The 14,766-nt window shown below is 35.0% G+C and overlaps 1 long non-coding RNA gene across 1 annotated transcript in view; it reads left to right on the forward strand.

The window, feature by feature from the left end:
- The first annotated feature begins 1,558 nt into the window (after window positions 1-1,558).
- Window positions 1,559-14,766, forward strand: part of LOC105502699 — a 48,546-nt gene continuing 35,338 nt past the window's right edge. The window contains exons 1-2 of the long non-coding RNA XR_001000387.1: window positions 1,559-1,616; window positions 5,399-5,438. This is a non-coding gene — a long non-coding RNA (uncharacterized LOC105502699). The remainder of the gene's footprint in view (window positions 1,617-5,398; window positions 5,439-14,766) is intronic.

Consider the following 14,766-nt stretch of genomic DNA (forward strand, 5'->3'; position numbering starts at 1 on the left):
ACACCAACATGGCACAAGTATACATATGTAACAAACCTGCACGCTGTGCACATGTACCCTAGAACTTAAAGTGTAATAATAATAAAAAAAAGAAAAAGTTGTATTTAAAATGAACTGCAGTTAATATACTCAGTTAACGATCGATGCCCTCTTTCCTTTGTTACTTTTGTTCCTTTCTCCTCTTCATTTTTCTTGACTACACTATAGTTCACCAACTCCATCTAATCCATCAACAAATCTTACTTCCGTCTTCAGAAGATATCCAGAATCAACCACTTCCTACTGCATCAGCTGGTAGTTTATCACACGTCTGAGCTGAAATTATCTCTACCTGTATTATGACAATAGTTCCTTAATGTTTTCATTCTTTCACTCTTGTCCTCACAGCACTGATGACTGACTATAAGTAAGGTTCTATGTTTCCCCTTAATCAAACAAAAAAATGGCTTCCCATGCCACTTACAATAGAAGTCAAGTTCCATACAGTGATCTAAAAGGTCCAGTAAAATTTGAATTATCCTCACTTCTCTGATGATATATTCTACTGAGTTCTTATTTCAAACTTCTTTTGATTTCTTATCTGTAATGAGTCTGTTCTTCATGGAACATCCTTCCTTAACATCTCTACAGGCTCTTTTCAGCACCTTCATCAGGTGTTAACAGTTCCTTTCCTGACCAGTACCATTCTGTATTCCGTTTATCTTGTTTCTCACCATTTATTTATCCATTCCTCACCTTTTTGCACATTCAATTTTTTTGTTTGCTTGTTTATTGTGTTTTTTTTATATGCTAGAATATAAGCTCCCTGAAGGCTATAAATCCTAGAGCTAGTGGAGCATTTTGCTTAGATTTTTTGCTCAACAATTATTTGTTGAATGCATGAATCAATATATCTCATATGCCATATTAGTATACAAGCCAAAAAACATCAGTGCAAAAATTCTGCGGGGTGAAACAAAGCTTAACAAGCAATAATAATTGTAATATACCTCATGTCATTCCAGGATAAATAATAAAATGCTTATGAAGCAATAAACACATAAAGGCATTCAAAGCATTTACATCTAAGAACGTATTTTGCATGGGTTCCAAAAGTCTATATGATAACTACTCTTTCTCAGACATGTACCAGTTGCTCTTTATGTTTCTTATCAACTTATGATGGAGATATTGAACTTCATAACTATAAGGATTATTTCTAGTCTATCAAAAATAAACACCCCTTCTCAAAATAAAACTTTAGTGATAGCACCAAAAACGCTTTAAAATGCATTATAAGTACTTTATTTAAAAATGCCATTATACTTTAAATATTTCCAGTTCTTAATACCAGATATATTGCCAGATGTTGTTCTATGTTCAATATAATTTTGTTTTTTCCTCAAATCTTTAAATTGTGTTGTAGAATGTATCTTTATTATAAGTAAATGTTTGAGAATCAAATTATTTTAGACCTAATATAATCTGCCAATCTTAAATCAATAGTTTATAATGTCAAAATCAAAATGTTAGAAACACAGTTACATATTGACAAATAATTGATACATTGTGCAGCATTGAGTCCTTCTATTTTCAACATGTATGAACGTAAGTCATATTAGAAGAAAAACCTCTTGGTGAGTACACTTTTGATTTTACTAAATCCTATTTCTTGAATCATCTGATTCGGGTGCAATCTTTATTTTCCCGGAAAGTCTAACATTTTTAAGTACATGCATAAAAGGGTAAAAGGCTCCTTTCTTTTACCTGTAACCATTCCTTACACATTCCATATGGTTACTGGTCAATCCTTTAGGACCGGTGCTATTCACTCATCTTAATAAATCTACAAAATTATTATTTTAGCTTCTTTGAAATAGGGACATTTAGGTTACCTCAGGTAAAAAAAATACATTCAAAGTAAAGAAACACTGGATTATAAAAGAGGCAAGAAAACTATCTTGCAAGACTTAATGAAAAATAGCACCCAGTATGAATTAGGATCTAATATGAATTCCAGTAGTTAGATAGCAGGTCTGGTAACTAACTAGATTTGCCAGTCATCCTTGAAGAATCCATTTCAACAGGTGTGACTTAGATTTTAAAAACATTCCAAATGTTAGGGTATATTAAGGTGTTATACTGTGTCCAGGTTCTGAAGGGCTGTGTATAATTTACTTACTGATGCATAAAGAAATCACCCTAAAACTTAGTGGTTTAAACCACAAGATTCTATTACTATATATGAGTCATTGTCTCATCTAGGTGGTCCTGCTTTTCTAGGTGGTTTTGCTCTTCTAAGCTGATTTTGCCTGACCTTGGCTGGGCTCACATATGCAAGTGTGGTCAGCTGATAAGTTGGTAGGGACTCACTGGTGTAGGATAGCCTCACTCATATGTTTAATGTGAGGTCAGCTGTCAACTGGGTCAATGGAAATGACTAGACCAGATGCTTCTCATCATCTAATAAGTTTATTCATATGATGATGTCAGGACACAGAAAGATCAAAAGCATGCAAAGTCTCTCTTGAGGGCTGGATTTGGAATTGGCAAACTGTCACTTTTAGAGCATTCTACCTAACAAAGCAAATCTCAAGGTGGAGAAATAGTATTTACATCTTGAGAAAAAGAGCTAAAAAATCACATTACAAAAGGTGTGGAGATAACGAGGATGAAGACTTATAGCCCTTTGGTAATCCATCACAGAGAAGAAATGACAGATTATGATTTGGGGAATGAATGAGTAATGAAAAGTTGTTTCATCTTTCCATATGCAGGAGGACACATAAACCTAATTAAACTATGAGATTAACCTGCAGGCAATAAAAAATGGATTGGAAGTGGGAATAATAAACTGAAGGTGAGAAGAGCAGTAATGATTTTACCTTTCTATATATTTAAATGGTAATAAGGACTTGAATTCAGTTCAAATGTAAAGCAAATGGAAAAGCTGATTTGTAAATGTAGAATTGACCAAAGCATGAGACTTCCAAAGGAGAATAAAACCATTGTTCTTCTCATTACTCACACTTTTGAACTGGATATAGACTAGTGCCAAACTCCAAATATGAAATTGAAAAAGAAAGAATATAATTTTGAATAAAATTTTATACTACTGAATATGATCATTTGGCATTTTATTTATTAATTAATATATTTATTTAGCTAATGGAAAAGGTGTAACTCCTGCTGGAAATTACCATAATTAGTTAGTAACATAACACCATAATTTCTTTACAAGACGTACAGTCCTTTCAAAAACTTTATGTTATTCCCATCTCCTTGTCTTAGGTGCTTTTCCTTTGCATGGTAAAATCCATTCCCTCTATTCACGAGCTTTTCAATCAAATCAATATTTTTCATTATATGCTCCTGAGAACTCCCAAAATTGAATTACCATCTGGAGTGAATTTGTATATCTTTGAATTCATGGACTGAGAAAGGGCAAAAATATTTTCCAAATCTATAGGTAGTTTCCCTTGTTAGAATTTCTGCTTCCTTCAATTTATCAATAATTGCTTCTAGAGCCAATGCAACTTCTTATTTATAAGTCTGTGCTCCCTCAGCAAACACTGTATCTTGTCTATTTTGTTATTCATGTCATAGAATTAAGAGGGCAAATAAGTATCCTTTCCTTGAATTACCTTATGTTCTTGCATCATTTGCTTGTTCTTTTCTTAAAGAGTTCTAAGTTCAGTCTTTAAGTGTCTGCTCATATTTGAAAATAATATCGCTCATTTATTCAGCTATTTCTATTATAAGGATGTTTTGGGTTGAATTGTGGATCCGCAAAAATCCATATGTTGAACTCCTAAACCTCTGAACATAAGAATGCCACCTTATTTCGAAATAGGGTTGTTGCAGATGTAATCAGTTAAGATGAGGTCGCTAGGATGGGATGTAGTATAACATGACTGGTGTCCTTATAATAAAGGAAAATTTGGATAGAGGCATGGACACAGTGAGAATATCACATAAAGATGAAGGCAGAGATCTACAAGCCAAAGGTCACTAAAGATCTCCAGTAAATCAATGGAAACTAGGGAAGAGGAATGCAACCGATACTCAGAAGGAAGTCTCTTCAAAATTGCAATATAAAAGCTATGCTTGAGTTTCAGCCTGATGCCTGCAAAATTCAGAGGTAGGATTACAACATCATCTCTTACTTCAATATCCAGACTGGTGACCTACTGTGTAGATTTTGAACTGGCTAGTTCCACTGTCAATTCTTTAAAATAAATATTCAATTTCTTAAAATAAATATCTTCTCTAGACAGTGTGAAAGAAAAATAAATCTTGGGGCCCCAAAATCACTAAGCTGAAGGGAAAAGTCAAGCTGGGAACTGCTTAGGGCAAACTTGCTTCCCATTATATTCAAAGTCACTCCTCTGATAGCTGTGATAAATGCATATCTGAATGCCTCATATGGAGAGGCTAATCAGGAACTCAAAAGAATGCAACCATTTGTTTCTTATCTACCTATGACATGGAATCTCTCTCTCCATTTCAAGTTGTTCTGCCTTCGCCTTGAGTTGTGCCACTGTTCTAGACTGAACCAATATACATCATACACATAATGATTGATGTCTCATGTCTCCCTAAAATGTATAAAACCAAGCTTTGTCCCTACACCCTTGGGCATATAGGCAGGACCTCCTGAGTCTGTGTCACAGCATATACCCTCAACCTTGGCGAAATAAACTTTTTTTTTTTTTGAGATGGAGTTTCACTCTTGTCACCCAAGCTGGAGTGCAGTGGCACAATCTTGGCTCACTGCAACTTCCGCCTCCCAGGTTCAAGTGATTATCCTGCCTTAGCCTCCCAAGTAGCTGGGATTACAGGTGCCTGCCACCACCCCCCGCTAATTTTTTGTATGTTTAGTAGACATGGGGTTTCGCCATGTTGGGCAGGCTGGTCTCGAACTCCTGACCTCAGTTGATCCGCCTGCCTTGTCCTCCCAAAGTGCTGGAATTACAGGCATACTACACCTGGCTGGCAAAATAAACTTTTTAAATTGGGGGTTCACATTTTGGTTACAATGAAGGGATTCTGAGTGGAGAGGACCCTGACCTTTGACAAATCTCCTGTTGGTGCTTGGTACCAGCATAAGCTAATTTAATGGCTCAAACTAATAGGACAATTTGCTCAGGTCTGGGAGCACCCCTTCCAGAGAATCCCTGATCTCCCCAAATTTGGTCCAGATCTAAAGTTTATTTTGCTGTACAAGTACTCCCGCCTTTTTTTGGGTGTGTGTGTGTGTGTGTGTGTGTGTGTGTGTGTGTGTGTGTTTACTTGTTTTCAACAAGAAAGTCCAGATTTCCTGTTTCTATGATGATGGAAGGCAGGTATCTCCTTTATGGAGTTTGAGCTTGCTCACAGCAGGAAAGATGAGTCCGAGTTTTTTTTTTCCTTCTTCTAGGATGGTAGAAAGCAATCTTCAGTCTGAGACCCATTCCTAGGTAAGTAGCTGAATTGAGGGTTTTTTGTTGGTTAAAGTATAACAATTAATTGGTCTTAATTTCTCCTTACCATTAGAGCACCCAGTGATCATATGGTTGGGTTTTTGTTGTTGTTGTTTGTTGCAGTCTTTTCCCCATCAGATTTGACCAACCGTACCTGACTTAGTAAAAATCAGAGAATTCCCAATTATGTGTAACAAAACTTCTCTAATTTGGCTAAAATTCCTTCCTGCAAGAAAACACAACAACAACAAAAAAACCATGTGCTTGGTTTCTCTGTTTGCTTCCTGTCTTTAAAAAAAAAAAAAAAAAAGTTCTTTCATTTACTTTTTTTTCCACCCCATACCTCCTTCCCCATTTGCCATCTGCTGTACCAAAAATCTAGAGAAGGCTTCTAATGACTTGAACCCCTTTGAAGAATTCAGAACAAAGGTTCCACTCACCCCATTTGGTGTGTTCTGTTTCCTTTGTGGAGTTTCGAGTCATGGGCAGATTCTTCTTAGGTCTAAACCTCTGTTTTCCTGTATTGAATAATCTGGGCTGTTTTACTTTGGTGGTACCAGAGATTACTTAATACTGTGAGAGGATTTGACCTTGGCACGTGTAATGGCAGATGAGATCTACAAAGTAGGGGTGGCTAGGCATAGTTTACAGAAAGTGGTCTTAGCTGTTTTTTTTGTTTATCTCCTAGGAAGTTGTTGTTTAAGGATCCTAATTCTAGTTCAGAGATACATTCTAAAGAGTCATCTCTATCACTTTTTTCTCCCAAAATTAATCTCCATTTGGCTCGTCTGCACACAGTTCTATGAGGAACTGAACTGTTGTTTTCTTAGGTCAATGAGAGACTGAGTTTTCTCAGCTAAAAAGAAACAGGTATTTCTTTCTCCCAGCTAAACAGTGTCCCTGGGTGACCAGGAGCCTTGTGGGAGTGTCTGGGGGGTTGACCCCCTGTGACATGCAGCTGACCTACAGGGAAATCCCTGAAAAAAATTAATTAAAAAAAAAAGCTCATTCAGGAAACGCATATAAAGGCTGATAGTCTGGCATTTTGAGTCCTCTCAGAGGTTATAGACCTCTGGAGAGAGAAATCGAGACACACAAGAGGGTAGAAACAACTCAGTGGTAACACAATGTGGAGTCCTGCCCACAAACAGCACACATCCATCCACCACACAAAAACCCTAGCCCACAACTCAGTTCCTCCTTTTTTTAAAAAAGTAGGAAACAAATATCGAAGAAGGAGAAGAAAACAAGGATAATGACACCCTTTTGAGCACTCTGTAGGTTTTATGGCACTTCTGCTTGCCAAAGTTTATGTAAAATAGAAGTAATATAGTCTTTGTGCACATTTACATTAAGGAAAAAGAGCCCTAAGGTCAGCCAGCAAACTATAGAGTTCCTGAGTTCTCCTTTTCTCTATTTTCTTTTCTACCTGCTTTAAATCTGCTGTTATTTTCTATTAATATTAAAACCACTGTTGGGATTCAACAGGTTTTTTTTGCAAGCTGCTGAATTTGGTATTTATCTCATGGTTAAAGTTCTGAAGTAAAAGCTATAGGATCTTCCTATAGGTGTATATGTGCGCATGTATATATTTAAAAGACTTTTATATTTCTATAATTTTACGTTTAATTGAAAAATCCATTTTAATTTTTCTCTAGCACACTGGACTTTTTCTCTTCATACCCTATGATGTAAATTTTGCTATTTTATTTTCACCGGAGTTGTTTCCTTTAATATGCAAATTTAAGGCTATTTAGCTATCAACTGCCTAGGGTAATAAAACAGCTTGTCAAGAATTTGAAAGTTGAAGGTAGGAAAAAACTGGAGTTTTATGAATCTATAAGATGTACTTCTATCTGCATGCCTAATACATCTATGTATTTATGTGTTGTGTACACAATGTTTCACTACTGAAAATATATAAAAGACCGCTAATTAATTGGCTTAAGAAAATAAAAGCACTGGAATTAAATATTTTATCAGGAAAAAAAGACTGGTCAAATGCTTTTTCATGCTTTCATTTTAATTCGGTTATGTAAACTTAAGTAAATGCTTAACTTTTACTTAAGTTTATGTAACTTAAGTAACATCCTTAATAAATAAGCTAGCTTTAACATTATTGGTAAACTAATATTAGAAATGTCTTAAGAATTGAAAACATACATTTTTGTTTTCATCTATTAATCAAGCAATTTTATACTTATCCTGTCAAATACTATAAAGTGTCAAAATTTGGCATGGGCTTACAAAACACAGAATAATCTTTACTTGTGTAATATTTAATAAATAAACATTAATATTAGTTTAATAAAAACAGCTACCTCTTGAATTTAGTTAAGATTACCATAACTTCTAATCTTGTGGTTTAAGTGGTATAATCCATAAGCAGTAAGGTTTGTTTTGGAAAGGAATTGTTATTGTCTCTATCCCAAAGCTAAATACACTAAGTTCCTCCCAAAGTTAATTTTTTCTACACCCAGGAATGAACAGGGACAGCTTGGAGGTTAGAAGCAAGGTGGAATCAATTATGTCATATCTTCTTTACTGTCTGTTATAATTTTGCAATTCCATAACTTTAAACTGGCTGTTTAATAACTTTATTATTGCTGTTCCATAACTTTAAACAATGGTAGTTCCATAACTTTAAACAATGACTATTGCAGTTTTCATAAATAATCTAGGCAAATGATTAAAACAAAATTACCAAAACAAAATTAAGCAAATGTAATGGAATAAGTACATATAGAAAAACTACAGTTATATTAAACTTAATAGTAAATATCTCATTATTTGGGTTTTTTCCAATAAAAATATATTTGTAGGAAAAAATACTTTTTTAAGAAAAGTGTGCCCTTTTTAAAGAGGTGAAGAATTATTGTCTAATTCAAAGCTTATTTAAAGGTTATGTATAAAACAAGATAAAATGAATGAGGATATAAGAGGGATGTAAAGAAAGCTATAAAATAAAAGTTTTTTTGTTGGAAAACTTAAAGGGAAATAGTTTTATACGTGATAGAATCTTGTATGGTAGATTTAGTCCTATAATAAAATGATTGGTTATTTAAGAAAGAGGGATGGTCAGAAAAAATTAGAAAATCCAAGCATGTCATGAACAATCTGTGTAAGTCATAATAAGAGGATTAAAATAGAAAAAAAAAAAAACTTTTATAGGATCAAGCTGTCTATTAATAAAAAGGGAAATTATAAAAGTCTTCCTAGAGATTGGGCTTGTTATAGAAAAAAACTATATAGAATAAATAATTGGTTAAAACAATGACTTTTTATTAAGGGAATGATTTACTCCTAATAAATTATGAGAGGTTTTAATTTTTTTAACCCAAAGTTTAACTTTTATTGCATCTCACCATTTTCTGTTTGCTCACCTGTTTTAAAGAGCGCAAAATAGTAACACTGTCCTTCAACTCATTTTCAGCTTATAAAAGATTTTTTTCCTTGAGTCCTGTTTATTGTGTCCCAGTGCTGACAATATTTTCTTAAAGGTCTAAAGGAAATGTTTACTTCCAACATAATATTTTGTGCAGAGCAGGTCATTTCTTTTGCCTTTCAGTACCTGACCTAACAGATTTTAAATTTTATAGAAGTATTTTCTCTGTCATTATTACTAAGTTTTGGTTTGCTTAGGAAAAAAACTGTGATTAATATTTTTTAACTAAAGGTATTACATCCATTTATCTTTCTGTATTTGCTTTTAAAGTACTTGTGACATTGAGATACAGGGCTTTGACTCCTAGGTCTGCAAATGACATCAAGTCCTGCTAAATCTTAAACACTGACAGCAATTAAAGCCTCATCTTCAGGCCAGGTAGAAATCCCAAACAAAATAAACTGCATTCCTGCGACAGAGGACAGAATTTAAAGGTATTGAACTCCTTGAGCGCTGGGAAATATTGCAGAAGAGATAGGTGTGTGAGATTTGAAGGGAGAGTTTGAGAGATAAAATAAATTCAGTTTCTCTATAAATTAATTATTAATGTCAAAGGCACACTGATGCAAGACCAGCATATGGGCCCTTATGTTAAGAAAACCTTAACAAACTTTCCTTGAAGCATTAACTGATTCCTTAATAAAGGTTATAAAAGTTATTAAAGGTCTATGGAAGTTATATCTTAGGGTCAAGATTAAAATTTTGTCAATTGTTTATAAAGCTTAAAGAACTAATTTATTTGACTTTCTGTTGTTTTTATTAGTTTATTGTTTGGAAAATTAAGTCTCCTCTCTCAAAGAATAAACATTTTCAGCTTTTTTTTGAAACTCTTGTGCTATCACTTTGGTCAAATGAATGACTTATTTTACAATGACCTGTAATATCAACTGTTTAAAATGTTTTATAATTTTCCAAAATCATATTACAAATTATGTCTTCTCCTGATCTAATTATTTCTTTAGGATATTGGTTTCCCTAAAGTCCAAAAATGACAAAATCTGTCTTATTTAATATAAAAATCATATAGACAACATTGTTAAATATGAAATAGTGTTTGATTTTCTTTGGGTTGTATTTGTAAAAATATGTTATTGGTATTTGCTCCAACATTATGAAAAAATCCTATAATTCTGATATCACTTAGTGTACATTATCAGTAGTAATTATAATTGTTATATTAAATTATTGTGTGCCACAGAAGAAACAAATTTGTCAATTGTGTCCTTGACTATGGCTTCCCTAAAATATTTTGTCATCCATGGACAACTGTTGTTTTGGTCCTCTTTAGAAGGTGATTTTATTATCAGCTATAAAACTCTAACAGGTGCTCTTGAATACACGTTTCTGATAACTTTGGAGACTGTGACATCAGAAAAAAAAAAAATTTAGAACTCACAGATAACTGAAATGTTCATATCAAGCAGAATTGGAATTAACTATATGGACTGAACTAATGTTGCTGATCCTTTTTTTTTCCTCAGATTCAAGGAAACTTTTCTTTTCAGCTATTGACAGCTTTTTACAATCTAGAATACTCCTATGAACAGAATTCAGAACATATTTCTTTCTCTCTACCTGATTTCTCCAGAATTTGGGAACTATTTGTAAGTATTCTTAACTTACAGCAAAATATAGTTATTTGCATAAGTGCAATAAGAATCTGTTTCCATATATAACAGAAAACAACTATAGAAACTGGTTATTTTACCAAAGCCTTGACTGGAATGGTATGCTTTCCTTTAAGGAATCAAACTTGACTTATGGAACCAATAAAGGCCCCTCAGGAAAACTGGCCTCAGACCTTGTCTACACAGTGCCTTTACAGGGTTACTGACCTGTGGTAAGTACAGAATGTCACTTTCTGGGCCAGGCTCAGTAGCTCAAGCCTGTAATCTCAGCAATTTGGGAGGCCAAGGTGGGCAGATCACCTGAGGTCAGGTGTTCACAACCAGCCTGGCCAACATGGTGAAAACCCATCTCTACTAAAAATACAAAAAGTTGCCAGGTTTGGTGATATGCACCTGTAATCTCAGATACCCAGGAGGCTGAGGCAGGAGAATCACTGGAACCCAGGATATGGAGGCTGCAGTGAGCTGAGATTGTGCCATTGCACTCTAGGCTTGGCAACAGAGCAAGACTTTGTCTCAAAAAAAAAAAGAATGTCACTTTCTGACAGGCCTAGGCGCCCCAAAGTTGTCTTTGGACCTCACAGGAAGAGGAATTCACCCAACTCATAGATATTTGATGGTACAAATCCATGGCTGGGCTTGACTTCAAAAAGTCTTATCTGAGATTCCTTCTATGGAATAAAGTTCCATGAGAGATCAGACAAAACCCAAGACCAGAGACTCATTCTCTCCTAAAATTCTTTCTCCAAAAGATTTTTAAAAAGTAAAGGGGTGAAATGTGAAAGGAAAATAAAATAAATCTTGGGTTCTCAAAATGACTAAGCCAAAGGGAAAAGTCAAGCTAGAAACTGCTTTGGGTAATCCTGCCTTCTATTCCTTTCAAATTGACCCCTCTGATCACTGAGATAAATGTGTATCTGATTGCCTCGGTTGGAAAGACTAATCAGAAACTCAAAAGAATAAAACCAATTGTCTCTTCCATAACTATGACCTGGAAGCCCCCTCCCCACTTCAAGTTGTCCTGCCTTTGCATCAAGGCATCCCACCTTTCCACACTGAACCAATATACAGCTTACACGTACTGATTGATGTCTCATGTCTTCCTAAAATGTGCAAAACCAAGCTGTGCCGTGACCACCTTGGGTACATGTCGTCAGGATCTCCTGAGGCTGTGTCATGAGTGCATGTCCTCAACCTTGACAAAATAAACTTTCTTTTTTTTTTTGAGACGGAGTCTCGCTCTGTCGCCCGGGCTGGAGTGCAGTGGCCAGATCTCAGCTCACTGCAAGCTCCGCCTCCCGGGTTTACACCATTCTCCTGCCTCAGCCTCCCGAGTAGCTGGGACTACAGGCGCCCACCACCTCGCCCGGCTAGTTTTTTGTATTTTTTAGTAGAGACGGGGTTTCACCATTTTAGCCAGGATAAACTTTCTAAATTAACTGAGACATGTCTCAGATGTTCAGGGTTTACAACAGACAGTAGACAGATAGATGGACAGATGATAGATTTATATAATTAGATACATCTGTATCTATATGTACTGTTGGTTCTTTTTCTCTGGAGAACTCTAACACAAAGAAATCTTGCAACTGGCTAATGAGAAAGCTATAATCATTCTCACTTTACACATGATAATACTGATTTTTAATAACTTTAGTAACCTGCCCAAGGTCCCACAGCTCATAGATGACAAAGAAGATTCAAATCCAGGTCTCTGACTCCATAGTGCATTATTTTAGGTACAGTGAAGGTCAACAGTATATCAGTTCAAATTGTTCTCCATTTTTATTTATGTGACTTTCAGGAGAAGATTCCCCATTTTTCTTTTGGTATATTAACAAAAATGCATTTTTTGGAACCCACATTTACAATCTCAGTATTGTAGATGATAGGAGGATGTAGTACCTACAAGATATATTAGTCAAACCACTAAGATCGTTAAACTCAGTCCTACTGTGAACTCCTGCCTGACCCCTACACATACAAGGAAATGCTCCTATGGAATGTAAGAATTAATCACACCTTTCTCCACAAGTGCTTTAGACTAACCACATCAATTTCAATCTCAAGTTGAGTCTTTGCATCATTATCCTCTGTGTTTTCTCTGTTCAACTTGGAAATCTTTATTTTATATATCTAAAAATATAAACTTATGCTCTAAGCAGCCTTCAGTATAAAATTAAGAATTACTTCCCTCTGTCAGAGCTGCTGACAATCTGAGAATAAACTACACACAAACATACACACAATGTTGTATATTCAGTCCAAGATTCTCATTCTGCAAACTAGACTTTTCAAGCACAGGTGCAGCTGATAAGAAGCAGACATTTTAGATAACACAGACATGAAGAAGCCAAACGATTAACTCAGTTTTATGTCTACACAAGAAGATAAAATTTAATTAAAGGCAATTAAGTGACTTTTAAGTGGATTGCATGTAGAAAAAACTGTATCTTATCTTCCACACCTTTAAAATTTCTCTTGACCAATGCTGTCACTTATCTAGCCGTGTATCTTTTTTTCTATTTGCCATTGTGAATGTGAGTCCTATGCATAAGCTGACTCTGAAATGTTTTGAGTAAAAGAAGGAAAGTTTAAACATGCTATACTAATCTAGTGCCTGCAGAATGATCAGATATGAGAAACATAGCTTCAAACCTGGCTTACTCGACTTCTACTTATACGGACCTTAGAAAATAACCATTTTTGAATCTCACCTGTTAAAAAACAGGGCAAATAACATAGAAGACAATGGATTTTATGAGAATTAAGTTCAGAAACCTAAAGTTACAAAATGCACTTTCAACCAAAAGATGGACTGAACCAAGGTGGTAAAACTTATTTTTGCTTACAAACACAAAGAAAAATAAAATAGCAGCTGTAAATAAAAAGCTTAAATAAGTTTCTGAGATTTTTTGCTCATAACAACATGAAAAACCAACCCAGTGTGCTGGGTCTCTCTCCCAGCTTAAGACGGAAGGTGCCAGGGAGGAAATGAAAATATGTGGAATTGAGTAATTACAGTAAGTGTGAGAAACTCCTGAAGAAAAAAGGGCAAATGTGACCTGGTGTGGAAAGCAACACACTAGCTCAGGGTAGATAGAGTGAACTTTCATAATTTGGACTATGGGCAGGGGGTCTGGAGAGAACTTTTTATTTCTGCTCACTGTTTTTCCATTTATTTCGTGCTCCCACACAACTAGGGTAGAAAAACAACAGCTGCAGTTGAGAACTATAGTCAGTAGGGGTAACATCAACGTCATGTCAAGACTGGCTGGAGAAAGAGAGTATAAAAACAAGCACAGGCTGATTACCAGGACCAAAGCATCTCTTACTCTTTCTTCCACTGACACTCTAAAACTCAGGCAAAATCAGTTAAGGGAGACACATCATTCAAGAAAAAGAGTGCTTAGAAAGGTGGTATATTGTTTCACATTCAACCACATACATGTTACAGTAAAGAAGATGAAAGGATGTCGTTTATATTAGGAAAATAATACTTTCCCCTGAAACCACTGAACAATTTCTGCTTAGGACTCAGGGTCTATGACTGTTTCACCCAAGTACCTTTAGCTCCAAAGATGTCTAGGAAAATAAGTGTATTTGTTTCTTATTGTCAGAAACCATATATCACTACAATTATATTCTCTCATGGCTGTACATACTTTGTTGAACTTAAGAATAAAAATGGGCTGTTTACTCTGTTTCTCTTTGTACACATTAAATAAAATTTTGTATGGCTTATTTTCAATTAATCTGCCTTTTTTGAGTTGATTTTTTAGTGAACATTAAAAGGGCTAAGGGGAAATTTTCCCTTGGTCCTGAACACTGCTAGCAAGAAAGGGGAAGAAAAGAAATATTGGGTAACTAGTTAGAAACTGCCAAATATGGACAAGAATTCCAGTATAAACAAAATAGAATTCAAAGTAAATAACATCGTGAAGAATAATGAGTTTTCATAACTGATAGAAAATAATAATTAGGAGTTTATTCATGTAGATTAAGCAAGAAACTGCTGCTTCAAGACTCTTGTCTAGGCTGGCCCATTGATCTAGGATGCTCTTTCTTCAAATATCTACATGGACTCCTACCGTCTCATTTCTTTCAGATTTTTAGTCAAAGCAGAACTGTTTAGAGAGATCTTATTCCCACTCCCTGTAACTTTCTTTTTACTACCTGCTATAATTTTTATAGCACTTATTGGTGTCTCCCATTCTGTATGTTATGCTCAGTTGTTTCTTTTCTTTTTTTT

This window comes from Colobus angolensis, unplaced genomic scaffold, assembly GCF_000951035.1.
Source record: "Colobus angolensis palliatus isolate OR3802 unplaced genomic scaffold, Cang.pa_1.0 Scaffold80, whole genome shotgun sequence".
Classification (NCBI taxonomy): domain Eukaryota; kingdom Metazoa; phylum Chordata; class Mammalia; order Primates; family Cercopithecidae; genus Colobus; species Colobus angolensis.